This window comes from Pelobates fuscus, chromosome 7 (genome assembly GCF_036172605.1).
Source record: "Pelobates fuscus isolate aPelFus1 chromosome 7, aPelFus1.pri, whole genome shotgun sequence".
Lineage (NCBI taxonomy): Eukaryota > Metazoa > Chordata > Amphibia > Anura > Pelobatidae > Pelobates > Pelobates fuscus.
The window spans coordinates 142,587,491-142,604,855 of record NC_086323.1 but is presented as its reverse complement, the minus strand read 5'-3'; positions in this window follow the sequence as shown (position 1 = coordinate 142,604,855).

Sequence of the window (17,365 nt, the reverse complement as noted above, 5' to 3'; positions counted from 1 at the left end):
TAGAGCTTTCTAGCAGTCTCATAGATATTCAGCATAATTTCAATATATATATATATATATATATATATATACACATACACATACACACACTTAGGTCCAGAAATATTTGGACACTGACGCAATTTTCATAATTTTGGCTCTGTAGACAGAGATGCATTCGGAGTGCAGACTTTAGGCTTTAATTCAAGGGGTTGAACAAAAATATTTAGGAATTGCAACTGTGTACATTTTCATACACAGTGTATAAATTTCAGGGGCTCAAATGTCATTGGACAAGTTTTTTTTATACTTTGTCGAGAATCTTTTGCTGGCAATGATTGCTTGAAATCTGGAACACATGGACATCACCAAACACTGGGTTTCCTCCTTTGTGATGCTTTGCCAGACCTTTACTGCAGCTTTCTTCAGTTGTTGTGGAATGCATGCTCGAACGGGTTGAGGTGGGGTGATTGACTCGACTGTTGCAGAATATTCCACTGCTATGCGGCAAAAAAACTCCTGGGGGCTGACTGAGAAACTGTTGAGATGTCTAAGAGAGGAGCTTCGCTCAAGCACCACGAAAAGAGAGAAATAATATACATTTACCTGCTCCCACATGCTGACATCCCACGTCTCCACACTCAGAGACCGTTGTGGGGTGAAAAAATAAAAAAAATCCTACTCCACAGGCCCCCCAAGATTGCGCCGGAGGCCCACAGCAAAGGAGAAACCTCGGAGGAGTCCTGAGAAGGGGAAGAGAGGACTGCTTCACCGTCCCGAAGCAGTATACAGCCAGACTCTGATTCAGAGTGGGATTCTTCGCCAGCAACGCGAAGAGACATAAGAAATCTCCTGCAGGACTTCAGGAAAGTATGGCGGGCTGACCTTCAGGAAGCCCAAGCAGAGCTGGGTACACTCAAACACAGAGTCAATGAAATTGAGTCCAGGGAAGCGGCACGAGACACCCAAATGCAGACCACCCAAGACCAATTGGAAAAACTGACCACCCAGGTCCAGAAACTTACCCAGGCAGTGACAGTGCTAGACTCCAGACACAGGCACCGAAAACATCCGCATCAGTGGGGTCCCTGAGCAAATTGGAGGGAAAGAGCTGCTCCCCTTCCTGCAGAGAATGTTGGCTTCCATGGGACTAAAGAGGGGAAAGAGCAACCCGCTGTTGGTGTCCGCGTTCAGGATTCGCAAATCAGCGTCAGCACCAACAGAAGCACCCAGATACCTCATAGCAGTGACAACGGATGTGGCAGCAAGATCAGAAATCATGTCCCGCTCCAGAGACATCGGCAACATCAGGTTCGAGGGCAGCATGCTCGCGATCTATGCGAACCTGACATTCGTGGTACTACTGGAGAAAAGGCAGCTGGCCCCAGTCGCAAAGAGACTGCGAGACGCAAATATTAAATTCCGATGGGGTGTAGACGGAACGCTGGAGGTCCCACAAGGTGACACAATACTAACCTTAGCCTCATCCGGAGACCTGGACGCTTTCCTGAAGAGACTGAACCTGACAATGTCAAAACCGGGGGAGGCTGAGCTGGCGGGGACAAGTGAGCAAAATACCCCTGAAGCCAGCACCGCGAAAGCTCACCAGCCGCCACCAGGGGCCCTAACCCAGTGCAAAAGAGGGGAGACAAAACGCCTAGCTCCCACCTAATGTACCTACACCCACCCTCATAAGGTCTCTCCCACTGGTGTACATACCACAGTCGCAGGGGTCGCAGCTGCGACCGGGCCCGGCCCACCAGTGACCCGGTATGTACGCCAGTTTGCCAGCCTCTTCTCCTGGGGGGCCCAGGGGCTGGCCACCTCAGGGCCCCCACGAGGCTGGCCCTGGTGTCACCGGGTGGGCGGGCCGGCGCGCGCGCAAGGGAGCACTCTCCCCTGAGCGCTCTCTGCCCAGCTCCCTTGAGCACACCACAGTGATGCCGGAGCCGGAATATGACGTCATTCCGGCTCCGGCATCAGTAAGTGGCACGCGAGGGAGCTGGGCAGAGAACGCTCAGGGGAGTGTGCTCCCTCGCCGCCTGCAGGACCGGCCGCCGGGCAGCCCCACTGGACTCCAGGGAATCCCCTCAGCACTCCCAAAGGTAGGGAGGCTGGGGGATTAAGTTTAATTAAAAAAATATGTGTGTGTTAGTGTTAGTGTTAGTTTTTGTGTGTCAGTGTGTGTGTCAGTGAGTGTTAGTTTTTGTGTGTGTGTGTGTGTGTTTGTGTGTGTAACTGTGTGTGTTAGTTGTGTGTATCTGTTATTGAGTGTGTGTCTGCTAGTGAGTGTCAGTGTGTGTGTTAGTTTATGTGTCAGTGAGTGTGTTACTGTGTGTGTCTGTTACGGAGTGTGTTAGTTTGTGTGTGTCTGTTAGCGAGTCTGTTTGGTGTCTGTTGGTGAGTGTGTGTTTGTCAGTGAGAGTGTATGTATGTCTGTCACTGAGTGTGTCCCTATTAGTAAATGTGTTTATCGGTTAGCTAGTGTGTATGCGTCTGTTCGTGAGAGTGTGTGTGTGTGTTTAAAACCTCTTCGGCACTTACCTTTTTCCGTGCCGGACTCCCTTGGTGCTGGGGATCCCTCCGCCAGAGCCGCGCACACATTCAAACTGCCCATAGGAAAGCATTACTCAATGCTTTCTTATGGACGTCCAGCGTCTTCTCACTGTAATTTTCACAGTGAGAATCCCGGAAGCGCCTCTAGCGGCTGTCAGTGAGACAGACACTAGAGGCTGGATTAACCCTCAGTGAAACATAGCAGTTTCTCTGAAACTGCTATGTTTTCAGCTGCAGGGTTAAACCTAGAGGGACCTGGCACCCAGACCACTTCATTGAGCTGAAGTGATCTGGGTGTCTATAGTGGTCCTTTAAGTGTATGTGTATCTACATGCACTGGCAGCCCTGCGACCCCTGCGACCAGGTGCCCGCCGCCATGTGTTGTGGCCCTGGCCTGCGCAGAGTAAGCGCGGGAGGGGGGGGCCATGGATCAATTTTCGCACCGGGGCCCCATGGGTCGTGTGTACGCCACTGGTCTCTCCATAGCATTCAACCACCTATATAGGCCTCATATCTTGCACACATACCGCGCCTGGTCAACGTATGCCTAAACAGAAGAGACATTGGTCTACCTCACCAGACATTCCCGACAAGTACAGTGACACCAAATTATACACCTGTTAGTTTGTTGTGACTTTTAATGTTACCTTTTTTGCCCAAAGCCCATATGTGAAGCCATACACATGCCTTATTATTATAACTCATATTATGAAAAAAAGTGTTTTATTGCACGTATAACACCAATAAAATATAAATTGAAAAAAAAAAGAAAACTCCGGGGTTGCTTTCACAGTATGTTTTGGGTCATTGTACATCTATAAAGTGAAGCGCTGTCCATACAACTTTGCTGAATTTGGCTAAATCTGAGCAGACAATATATTCCTATACACATCATAATTCATTTGAATTCTGTCACATCATCAATAAACGCTAGTGACCCAGTGCCATTGGAAGCCGTGCATGCCCATGCCATCACACTGCCTCCACCATATTTTACAGATGATGTGGTATGCTTCGGATGATAAGACGTTCCAAGCCTTCTCTATACTTTTTATTTCCATCATTCTGGTACAGGTTGAACTTTTCATTTCCCAAAGAATGCTGTTCCAGAACTGGGCCGGATTTTTAGATTAATGTTTTTTGGCAAATCCTAATCTGAGCATTCTATTCTTTAGGCTTATGAATGGTTTGCACCTTGTGGTGAACACTCTGTATGGGCTCTTGGGAATTCTTCTCTTTATGATAGACTTGGACAATGATATGCCTACCTCCTGGAGAGTGTTCTTCACTTGGATGGATGTTGTGATGGTGTTTTCTTTACCATGGAAAAGGATCCTATCATCATCCACCACTGTTGTTTTCCATTGAAGTCCAGGTCTTTTTTGTGTTGCAGAGCTCACCAGTGTACTTTTGTTTCTCAGAATGTACCAAAGTGTTGATTTGGCCTCTCCTAATGCTCTTGCTATCTCTCTGATGGATTTTTTTTGCAGCCTAAGGATGACCTGTTTCACTTGCATTGAGAGCTTATGTTGTAGGGTTACAGTAACAGCTTCTAAATGCGAATGCCACACCTGGAAGCAACTCCAGACCTTCTACCTACTTAACTGATGAAGGAATAGCCCACACCTGTCCATGAAACAGCTTTTGAGTCAATTGTCCAATTACATTTTGGTCCCATGGAAAAAGAGGGGGCTACATATTAAACAGCTATAATATTCCTAAACCATTCTTCTAATTTGGATGTGAATACCCTAAAATTAAAGTTGAGAGACTGTTCATTATGTATGTGTTACATATTTATTTTGGTAAAGCAAAACTTGTCAGTATCCAAATATTTCCAGACCTATGAATGTATATATGTAATTACCGTGTAAGAACAACCGTGTAATATGTAATAGTATAACATGTAATACAAAATGTATTAACAAAAAATCTACTAAAACTTGATGTTTATATAAACATAATAGTGTAATTTTGCTAATTCATGGCTCCTGGCCAAAAGCAGCATAGATTATTTTTGCCCCCATTTTGGGTATCTTCTTAAATAAGATGTCTGTGTAAGGTCACTGTGCAGACTCTCATCTTTCCTTTATACTGGTATACTGTTTGAATGGACACATGAACAACTCATGGAAATTGATGTGAGACTTCAGGGATGCCCAAAAGATACCCCGATGTTATAACACTAAATATCCCATGATTCGTTGCATGCCTTTTAGAATAACAAAGCATAATGGAAGCTGTAGTTGTAAAACATCTGGGGTTCTAATAGATGATTATCTTTGGTTTATGTTTGGATAGTTAAAGCTATTTGTCTTTAAATACGTAAAGCAGTGTTCCTCTCCCAAACCATTTCAAACAATTAGAGTAATTTTGATATAATTGTCACTGAAAAATAAAAATAAAATCATAAAATAAAAAATAAAAAAACACTATTGTACAGACTTATTTTTATATACAATTTGTAGTTATAGACCACTATTAAGGATAAGTAAACCCAAGACATTTGATGTGCCTATTTACTTTATAAGGATACCACTAAGCAGTGATGTCATCATGCATCATAATAATCTGAGAGTATCTAACAAGAGTTGGAACAATCTGAAGCCAGTCAGTGTGGAGCTGGGTAAACAGGGTACACAGAAACTCATCAGAACAAACCAAAACCTTCTGGATAATCTGCTGCATGGACCTAAACAGGATCTGAAGAGGATGGTAATGTATGGGGTAAATGATTCATACGAAATACATTGAATACAGATCCAGGGACAGACTTGTAACCGATCGCCTTAATATGGGGTCAGGAAGGAATTTTTTACTTGGATATTTTACCCATTGTATGTCCAAGTTTTTTCGTCTTCCTCTGGACTAATTCACTAAATATTGAATTGTAGCAAATTTATCTGCCCAGTTTATTCACTAAACACCTAATTTTATCCACATGTGTTTTTGTATTTTTCTAACTCTTAAAATAATTAAGTGTTCTTGCATAGCAAGACCACTTAATGTTATCTCACATATATATTAGTATTAAGTGTTCTTGCATAGCAAGACCACTTAATGTTATCTCACATATATATTATTAAGTGTTCTTGCAAAGCAAGACCACTTAATGTTATCTCACATATATATCATTAAGTGTTCTTGCATAGCAAGACCACTTAATGTTATCTCACATATATATTATTAAGTGTTCTTGCATAGCAAGACCACTTACTGTTATCTCACATATATATTATTATTAAGTGTTCTTGCATAGCAAGACCACTTAATGTTATCTCACATATATATTATTCTTATTCTTATTATAGCCAAATTTGCCACCCTAACTCCTCCCACAGTTTTTACACTACATAGACAAAAATATACCAAAACGTGCAGATTGTTCCCGATCGGATTGCTATTACTTTGTGGAACGTTTCGCCGAATGGCGAAACGAATCAAAATGTAGGCCTGGGTCTTGTGATTCTCACAATATAAAGCTCTTCGCTGTAGGATGTATAGTTTTAAAAATATGACCGTTTGAAGATGGCAACCGCAAAAATACTCTGACCTGTGCCAGGCTGCAGCAGCAAGTGATGTCATAGACAAAGCCTTTTACACCTGCTAATGTTTTTATAACTGTATGTTTTAATGTAACTGTGAAGCACTTTGGGCAACAACATTGCAATTAAATGTGCTATATAAATAAATAATAACAGTTACTCCGCCCACTCCAGTTGTAGACTACTGGTGGAAGCAAGAACACTTCACAATTTCCCCAGAAATTGTAGCTTTTCTAGTTATAATTATTATTATTATAGCCAAATTTGCCACCCTAACTCCTCCCACAGTTTTTACACTACATAGACAAAAATTTACCAAAATGTGCAGATTGTTCCCGATCGGATTGCTATTACTTTGTGGAACGTTTCGCCGAATGGTTCACGGAATATCGTCGTTCTCGTGGCGAAATTTGTCCCATAGGAATGAATGGCAAAGCTAGAGTGGGAGCTGGCAAAAGCTGAAAAATCAGGACATGATTTCTAAACTGCTACCACTCCCTCATTTTCAGGCCCACCTACACAAATCTTATATCAAAACGTTCAGCTATCCATGCTTCCACTACAAATGTCCACAGCTAAGCCAAAGTCCTAATAGTTTTCACAATATGACCATTTGTTTGCAACTAACGCCGTCCATTGACATTCATTGAAACTCCACTCTGCAAAGCTCACATTTGAAGGGCAATTTCTAAACTGCGACTGTGCCTTCATTGTTAATATTGCAGAGACATACTATGCATCAAAATGTAGGTCTGGGTCTTGTGATGTGATTCTCACAATATAAAGCTCTTCACTGTAGAATTTATAGTTTTTAAAATACGACCGTTTGAAGATGGCAACCGCAAAAATACTCTGACCTGTGCCAGGCTGCAGCAGCAAGTGATGTCATAGACAGGGCCTTTTGCACCTGCTAATGTTTTTATAACTGTATGTTTTAATGTAACTGTGAAGCACTTTGGGCAACAACGTTGCAATTAAATGTGCTATATAAATAAATAATAACAGTTACTCCGCCCACTCCAGTTGTAGACTACTGGTAAAGGCAAGAACACTTCACACAATTTCCCCAGAAATTGTAGCTTTTCTAGTTAAGTGTTCTTGCATAGCAAGACCACTTAATGTTATCTCACATATATATTATTATTATTAAGTGTTCTTGCATAGCAAGACCACTTAATGTTATCTCACATATATATTATTATTATTATTCTTATTATTCTTATTATAGCCAAATTTGCCACCCTAACTCCTCCCACAGTTTTTACACTACATAGACAAAAATATACCAAAACGTGCAGATTGTTCCCGATCGGATTGCGATTACTTTGTGGAACGTTTCGCCGAATGGTTCACGGAATATCGTCGTTCTTGTGGCGAAATTTGTCCCATAGGAATGAATGGCAAAGCTAGAGTGGGAGCTGGCAAAAGCTGAAAAATCAGGACATGATTTCTAAACTGCCACCACTCCCTCATTTTCAGGCCCACCTACACAAATCTTATATCAAAACGTTCAGCTATCCCTGCTGCCACTAGAAATGTCCACGGCTAAGCCATAGTCCTTATAGTTTTCACAATATGACCATTTGTTTGCAACTCACGCCTTCCATTGACATTCATTGAAACTCCACTCTGCAAAGCTCACATTTGAAGGGCAATTTCTAAACTGCGACTGTGCCTTCATTGTTAATATCTCAGAGACATACTATACATCAAAATGTAGGTCTGGGTCTTGTGATTCTCACAATATAAAGCTCTTCACTGTAGGAATTATAGTTTTTAAAATACGACCGTTTGAAGATGGCAACCGCCAAAATACTCTGACCTGTGCAAGGCTGCAGCAGCAAGTGATGTCATAGACAAAGCCTTTTACACCTGCTAATTTTTTTATAACTGTATGTTTTAATGTAACTGTGAAGCACTTTGGGCAACAACATTGCAATTAAATGTGCTATATAAATAAATACTAACAGTTACTCCGCCCACTCTAGTTGTAGACTACTGATGGAGGCAAGAACACTTCACACAATTTCCCCAGAAATTGTAGCTTTTCTAGTTATTAAGTGTTCTTGCATAGCAAGACCACTTAATGTTATCTCACATATATATTATTATTATTATTAAGTGTTCTTGCATAGCAAGACCACTTAATGTTATCTCACATATATATTATTATTATTATTCTTATTATTCTTATTATAGCCAAATTTGCCACCCTAACTCCTCCCACAGTTTTTACACTACATAGACAAAAATATACCAAAACGTGCAGATTGTTCCCGATCGGATTGCTATTACTTTGTGGAACGTTTCGCCGAATGGTTCACGGAATATCGTCGTTCTTGTGGCGAAATTTGTCCCATAGGAATGAATGGCAAAGCTAGAGTGGGAGCTGGCAAAAGCTGAAAAATCAGGACATGATTTCTAAACTGCCACCACTCCCTCATTTTCAGGCCCACCTACACAAATCTTATATCAAAACGTTCAGCTATCCCTGCTGCCACTAGAAATGTCCACGGCTAAGCCATAGTCCTTATAGTTTTCACAATATGACCATTTGTTTGCAACTCACGCCTTCCATTGACATTCATTGAAACTCCACTCTGCAAAGCTCACATTTGAAGGGCAATTTCTAAACTGCGACTGTGCCTTCATTGTTAATATCTCAGAGACATACTATACATCAAAATGTAGGTCTGGGTCTTGTGATTCTCACAATATAAAGCTCTTCACTGTAGGAATTATAGTTTTTAAAATACGACCGTTTGAAGATGGCAACCGCCAAAATACTCTGACCTGTGCAAGGCTGCAGCAGCAAGTGATGTCATAGACAAAGCCTTTTACACCTGCTAATTTTTTTATAACTGTATGTTTTAATGTAACTGTGAAGCACTTTGGGCAACAACATTGCAATTAAATGTGCTATATAAATAAATACTAACAGTTACTCCGCCCACTCTAGTTGTAGACTACTGATGGAGGCAAGAACACTTCACACAATTTCCCCAGAAATTGTAGCTTTTCTAGTTCTTATTATTCTTATTATAGCCAAATTTGCCACCCTAACTCCTCCCACAGTTTTTACACTACATAGACAAAAATATACCAAAACGTGCAGATTGTTCCCGATCGGATTGCTATTACTTTGTGGAACGTTTCGCCGAATGGTTCACGGAATATCGTCGTTCTTCTGGCGAAATTTGTCCCATAGGAATGAATGGCAAAGCTAGAGTGGGAGCTGTCAAAAGCTGAAAAATCAGGACATGATTTCTAAACTGCCACCACTCCCTCATTTTCAGGCCCACCTACACAAATCTTATATCAAAACGTTCAGCTATCCCTGCTGCCACTAGAAATGTCCACGGCTAAGCCATAGTCCTGATAGTTTTCACAATATGACCATTTGTTTGCAACTCACGCCTTCCATTGACATTCATTGAAACTCCACTCTGCAAAGCTCACATTTGAAGGGCAATTTCTAAACTGCGACTGTGCCTTCATTGTTAATATCTCAGAGACATACTATGCATCAAAATGTAGGTCTGGGTCTTGTGATTCTCACAATATAAAGCTCTTCACTGTAGGATTTATAGTTTTTAAAATACGACCGTTTGAAGATGGCAACCGCAAAAATACTCTGACCTGTGCAAGGCTGCAGCAGCAAGTGATGTCATAGACAAAGCCTTTTACACCTGCTAATTTTTTATAACTGTATGTTTTAATGTAACTGTGAAGCACTTTGGGCAACAACATTGCAATTAAATGTGCTATATAAATAAATACTAACAGTTACTCCGCCCACTCTAGTTGTAGACTACTTATGGAGGCAAGAACACTTCACACAATTTCCCCAGAAATTGTAGCTTTTCTAGTTCTTATTATTCTTATTATAGCCAAATTTGCCACCCTAACTCCTCCCACAGTTTTTACACTACATTGACAAAAATATACCAAAACGTGCAGATTGTTCCCGATCGGATTGCTATTACTTTGTAGAACGTTTCGCTGAATGGTTCACGGAATATCGTCGTTCTTGTGGCGAAATTTGTCCCATAGGAATGAATGGCAAAGCTAGAGTGGGAGCTGGCAAAAGCTGAAAAATCAGGACATGATTTCTAAACTGCCACCACTCCCTCATTTTCAGGCCCACCTACACAAATCTTATATCAAAACGTTCAGCTATCCCTGCTGCCACTAGAAATGTCCACGGCTAAGCCATAGTCCTGATAGTTTTCACAATATGACCATTTGTTTGCAACTCACGCCTTCCATTGACATTCATTGAAACTCCACTCTGCAAAGCTCACATTTGAAGGGCAATTTCTAAACTGCGACTGTGCCTTCATTGTTAATATCTCAGAGACAAACTATACATCAAAATGTAGGTCTGGGTCTTGTGATTCTCACAATATAAAGCTCTTCACTGTAGGAATTATAGTTTTTAAAATACGACCGTTTGAAGATGGCAACCGCCAAAATACTCTGACCTGTGCAAGGCTGCAGCAGCAAGTGATGTCATAGACAAAGCCTTTTACACCTGCTAATTTTTTTATAACTGTATGTTTTAATGTAACTGTGAAGCACTTTGGGCAACAACGTTGCAATTAAATGTGCTATATAAATAAATACTAACAGTTACTCCGTCCACTCTAGTTGTAGACTACTGATGGAGGCAAGAACACTTCACACAATTTCCCCAGAAATTGTAGCTTTTCTAGTTATTATTATTCTTATTATAGCCAAATTTGCCACCCTAACTCCTCCCACAGTTTTTACACTACATACACAAAAATTTACCAAAACGTGCAGATTGTTCCTGATCGGATTGCTATTACTTTGTGGAACGTTTCGGCGAATGGTTCTCGGAATATCGTCGTTCTTGTGGCGAAATTTGTCCCATAGGAATGAATGGCAAAGCTAGAGTGGGAGCTGGCAAAAGCTGAAAAATCGGGACATGATTTCTAAACTGCCACCACTCCCTCATTTTCAGGCCCACCTACACAGATCGTATATCAAAACGTTCAGCTATCCCTGCTGCCACTATAAATGTCCACAGCTAAGCCATAGTCCTGATAGTTTTCACAATATGACCATTTGTTTGCAGCTCACGCAGTCCATTGACATTCATTGAAACTCCACTCTGCAAAGCGCACATTTGAAGGGCAATTTCTAAACTGCGACTGTGCCTTCATTGTTAATATCTCAGAGACATACTATACATCAAAATGTAGGTCTGGGTCTTGTGATTCTCACAATATAAAGCTCTTCACTGTAGGATTTATAGTTTTTAAAATACGACCGTTTGAAGATGGCAACCGCAAAAATACTCTGACCTGTGCCAGGCTGCAGCAGCAAGTGATGTCATAGACAAAGCCTTTTACACCTGCTAATGTTTTTATAACTGTATGTTTTAATGTAACTGTGAAGTACTTTGGGCAACAACATTGCAATTAAATGTGCTATATAAATAAATAATAACAGTAACTCCGCCCACTCCAGTTGTAGACTACTGGTGGAGGCAAGAACACTTCACAATTTCCCCAGAAATTGTAGCTTTTCTAGTTATTAAGTGTTCTTGCATAGCAAGACCACTTAATGTTATCTCACATATATATTATTCTTATTCTTATTATTCTTATTATAGCCAAATTTGCCACCCTAACTCCTCCCACAGTTTTTACACTACATAGACCAAAATTTACCAAAACGTGCAGATTGTTCCCGATCGCGTTGCTATTACTTTGTGGAACGTTTCGCCGAATGGTTCACGGAATATCGTTGTTCTTGTGGCGAAATTTGTCCCATAGGAATGAATGGCAAAGCTAGAGTGGGAGCTGGCAAAAGCTGAAAAATCAGGACATGATTTCTAAACTGCCACCACTCCCTCATTTTCAGGCCTACCTACACAAATCTTATATCAAAACGTTCAGCTATCCCTGCTGCCACTAAAAATGTCCACAGCCAAGCCATAGTCATTATAGTTTTCAAGATATGACCATTTGTTTGAAACTCACGCCGTCCATTGACATTCATTGAAACTCCACTCTGCAAAGCTCACATTTGAAGGGCAATTTCTAAACTGCGACTGTGCCTTCATTATTAATATCTCAGAGACATACTATGCATCAAAATGTAGGTATGGGTCTTGTGATTCTCACAATATAAAACTCTTCGCTGTAGAATTGATAGTTTTTAAAATATAACCGTTTGAAGATGGCAACCGCGAAAAAACTCTGGCCTGTGCAAGGCTGCAGCAGCAAGTGATGTCATAGACAGGGCCTGCTAATGTTTTTATAAATGTATGTTTTAATGTAACTGTGAAGCACTTTGGGCAACAACATTGCAATTAAATGTGCTATATAAATAAATAATAACAGTTACTCCGCCCACTCCAGTTGTAGACTACTGATGGAGGCAAGAACACTTCACACAATTTCCCCAGAAATTGTAGCTTTTCTAGTTCTTATTCTTATTATAGCCAAATTTACCACCCTAACTCCTCCCACAGTTTTTACACTACATAGACCAAAATTTACCAAAACGTGCAGATTGTTCCCGATCGTGTTGCTATTACTTTGTGGAACGTTTCGTCGAATGGTTCACGGAATATCGTTGTTCTTGTGGCGAAATTTGTCCCATGGGAATGAATGGCAAAGCTAGAGTGGGAGCTGGCAAAAGCTGAAAAATCAGGACATGATTTCTAAACTGCCACCACTCCCTCATTTTCAGGCCCACCTACACAAATCTTATATCAAAACGTTCAGCTATCCCTGCTGCCACTAAAAATGTCCACAGCTAAGCCATAGTCATTATAGTTTTCAAGATATGACCATTTGTTTGAAACTCACGCCGTCCATTGACATTCATTGAAACTCCACTCTGCAAAGCTCACATTTGAAGGGCAATTTCTAAACTGCGACTGTGCCTTCATTATTAATATCTCAGAGACATACTATGCATCCAAATGTAGGTCTGGGTCTTGTGATTCTCACACTATAAAGCTCTTCGCTGTAGAATTTATAGTTTTTAAAATACAACCGTTTGAAGATGGCAACCGCGAAAAAACTCTGGCCTGTGCAAGGCTGCAGCAGCAAGTGATGTCATAGACAGGGCCTGCTAATGTTTTTATAAATGTATGTTTTAACCCCTTCAGGACCGGCCTGTTTTTGCGATGTTTGTACGTTAAGGACCAGAGCAGTTTTAACACTTTTGTGGTGTTTGTGTTTAGCTGTAATTTTCCGCTCTCTCATTTACGGTTCCCATACAAGTTATATACTGTTTTTTTCACGACAAGAAGGGCTTTCTTTACATACCAGTATATATATTATGTCATATATTGTATTTAAAAAAAATAATAAAATATGGTGAAAAATAAAAAAAAAAACATGTTTTTGGACTTTTACTTGAAAAATCTTTTACTTATCTACAAAAGCTAATGAAAAAAACTGCTAAATAGATTCAAAATTTTGTCCCGAGTTTAAAAACACCCAGTGTTTACATGCTTTATTGCTTTTTTTTGCAAGTTATAGGCCTATAAATACAAGTAGGAAATTGCTGTTTCAATATATATATATTTTAAATGTATTAATAGTGACATTGTTACACCGTTATCTGTCATAAATCCCCGAAACACACCTAACATGTACATATTTTTTAAAGTAGACAACCCAGGGTATTCAAAATGGGGTATGTCCAGTTTTTTTTAGTAGCCACCTAGTCACAAACACTGGCCAAAGTTAGCATTTATATTTGTTTGTGTGTTAAAAATGCAAAAAACGCTAACTTTGGCCGGTGTTTGTGACTAAGTGGCTACTAAAAAAAGCTGAACATACCCCATTTGCAATACCTTGGGTTGTCTTCTTTCGCAAATGGTATGCCATCATGGGGCTAATTCTCATTCCTTGGCTACCATACGCTCTCAAAGGCAACCTAACCAATCTGACAAATTTCAATAAAAAAAAAAAAGTAAAATCAAGCCTTATATTTGACCCTGTAACTTTCACAAACACTATAAAACCTCTACATGTGGGGTACTGTTATACTCAGGAGACTTCGCTGAACACAAATATTAGTGTATCAGAACAGTAAAATATATCACAGCAATAATATCCTCAGTGAAAGAGCTGTTTGTGTGTGAAAAATGCAAAAAACTTCACTTTCACTGACAATATCATCGCTGTGATATGTTTTACTGTTTTGAAACACTAATATTTGTGTTCAGCGAAGTCTCCCGAGTAAAACAGTACCCCCATGTACAGGATTTAGGGTGTCATAGAAAGTTACAGGGTTAAACACAGTGCTAGCAAATTAAATTATCTGTACTTTTGGCCTGGGTTGGCAGGCAGGTCCCTCAAATTGCAATCATTAAAATTACTTAATTAGGTAAAAATATTACATAAATATGCACGTAGAATTTTAATATATATACATATTTATATATTTGACGTCTACGTGTATATTTATGAAATTATTTATGTAATTATGTATGTGGACATATGTATATTTCGTATTATTTTTATTTATTTATTTATACATAGATATATATATCATTACATTCTAAGTATATTTTGATATAAATATATATATATCAATATCAAAATACTGTTAGAATAAAACTGAATATATATATATAATTTTTTTTTAATTATTAAAAATTATTTTTATTTTTTGTTATTTATTTTTATTAACATATTATTTGTATTTTATAATAATATATATATACCATATATATAGTTATTATATATATTGTATATATTCGTGTGTAATTTAAATATAAGTGTATTTTTATAATTATATACGTATATATAAATATAAAAATACACTTAGTGTGACATTATATATATGATATATATACATATATTATATATAGGTATATATAGATATAATACATGTATATATAGCATATATATATACACATATTTTTTTTTTTTTTTACACAGATTTTTTTTTTACACTTTATTTTGGATTTTTCACTTGCAGGGAGACTGCCTGTCAGCACAGACAGTCCCCCTGCAGGCAGACACATGGACACCTATTGCGGTCATCTGATCGAGTGATCACATGGCCGTGGGGTCCTGATCTGCCGAAGGGGGACTGCCTGGGCAGACAGGCAACCCCCCTGGACCGGGTGGAGCACTGATCGCCGCCGTGGGACCGACGGCGATCAGGTAAGTAGCCCAAAACCGTTATGACGGTTCAGGACCGTCAGCGGTCCAAACGCACGTTTTACCGCTGACGGTCCTGAACCGTCAGCGGTCGTTAAGGGGTTAATGTAACTGTGAAGCACTTTGGGCAACAACATTGCAATTAAATGTGCTATATAAATAAATAATAACAGTTACTCCGCCCACTCCAGTTGTAGACTACTGGTGGAGGCAAGAACACCACACAATTTCCCCAGAAATTGTAGCTTTTCTAGTTATTATTATTATTCTTATTATTCTTATTATAGCCAAATTTGCCACCCTAACTCCTCCCACAGTTTTTACACTACATAGACAAAAATATACCAAAACGTGCAGATTGTTCCCGATCGGATTGCTATTACTTTGTGGAACGTTTCGCCGAATGGTTCACGGAATATCGTCGTTCTTGTGGCGAAATTTGTCCCATAGGAATGAATGGCAAAGCTAGAGTGGGAGCTGGCAAAAGCTGAAAAATCAGGACATGATTTCTAAACTGCCACCACTCCCTCATTTTCAGGCCCACCTACACAAATCTTATCTCAAAACATTCAGCTATCCCTGCTGCCACTAAAAATGTCCACAGCTAAGCCATAGTCCTGATAGTTTTCACAATATGACCATTTGTTTGCAACTCACGCCTTCCATTGACATTCATTGAAACTCCACTCTGCAAAGCTCACATTTGAAGGGCAATTTCTAAACTGCAACTGTGCCTTCATTGTTAATATCTCAGAGACATACTATACATCACAATGTAGGTCTTGGTCTTGTGATTCTCACAATATAAAGCACTTCACTGTAGGATTTATAGTTTTTAAAATACGACTGTTTGAAGATGGCAACCGCAAAAATACTCTGACCTGTGCAAGGCTGCAGCAGCAAGTGATGTCATAGACAGGGCCTTTTTCACACCTGCTAATGTTTTTATAACTGTATGTTTTAATGTAACTGTGCAACAACGTTGCAATTAAATGTGCTATATAAATGATAACAGTTACTCCGCCCACTCCAGTTGTAGACTACTGGTGGAGGCAAGAACACTTCACACAATTTCCCCAGAAATTGTAGCTTTTCTAGTTAAGTGTTCTTGCATAGCAAGACCACTTACTGTTATCTCACATATATATTATTATTATTATTATAGCCAAATTTGCCACCCTAACTCCTCCCACAGTTTTTAAACTACATAGACAAAAATATACCAAAACGTGCAGATTGTTCCCGATCGGATTGCTATTACTTTGTGGAACGTTTCGCCGAATGGTTCCCGGAATATCGTCATTCTTGTGGCGAAATTTGTCCCATAGGAATGAATGGCAAAGCTAGAGTGGGAGCTGGCAAAAGCTGAAAAATTAGGACATGATTTCTAAACTGCCACCACTCCCTCATTTTCAGGCCCATCTACACAAATCTTATATCAAAACGTTCAGCTATCCCTGCTGCCACTAAAAATGTCCACAGCTAAGCCATAGTCCGAATAGTTTTCACAATATGACCATTTGTTGCAACTCATGCCGTCCATTGACATTCATTGAAACTCCACTCTGCAAAGCTCACATTTTAAGGGCAATTTTTAAACTGCGACTGTGTCTTCATTGTTAATATCTCAGATACATACTATACATCAAAATGTAGGTATGGGTCTTGTGATTCTCACAATATAAAGCTCTTCATTGTAGGATTTATAGTTTTTAAAATACGACCGTTTGAAGATGGCAACCGCCAAAATACTCTGACCTGTGCCAGTATGCAGCAGCAAGTGATGTCATAGACAAAGCCTTTTCTACACCTGCTAATGTTTTTATAAATGTATGGTTTAATGTAACTGTGCAACAACATTGCAATTAAATGTGCTATATAAATGATAACAGTTACTCCGCCCACTCCATTTGTAGACTACTGGTGGAGGCAAGAACACTTCACCTGGGTCTTGTGATTCTCACAATATAAAGCTCTTCACTGTAGGATTTATAGTTTTTAAAATACAACCGTTTGAAGATGGCAACCGCAAAAGTACTCTGACCTGTGCCAGGCTGCAGCAGCAAGTGATGTCATAGACAGGGCCTTTTGCACCTGCTAATGGTTTGTATAACTGTATGTTTT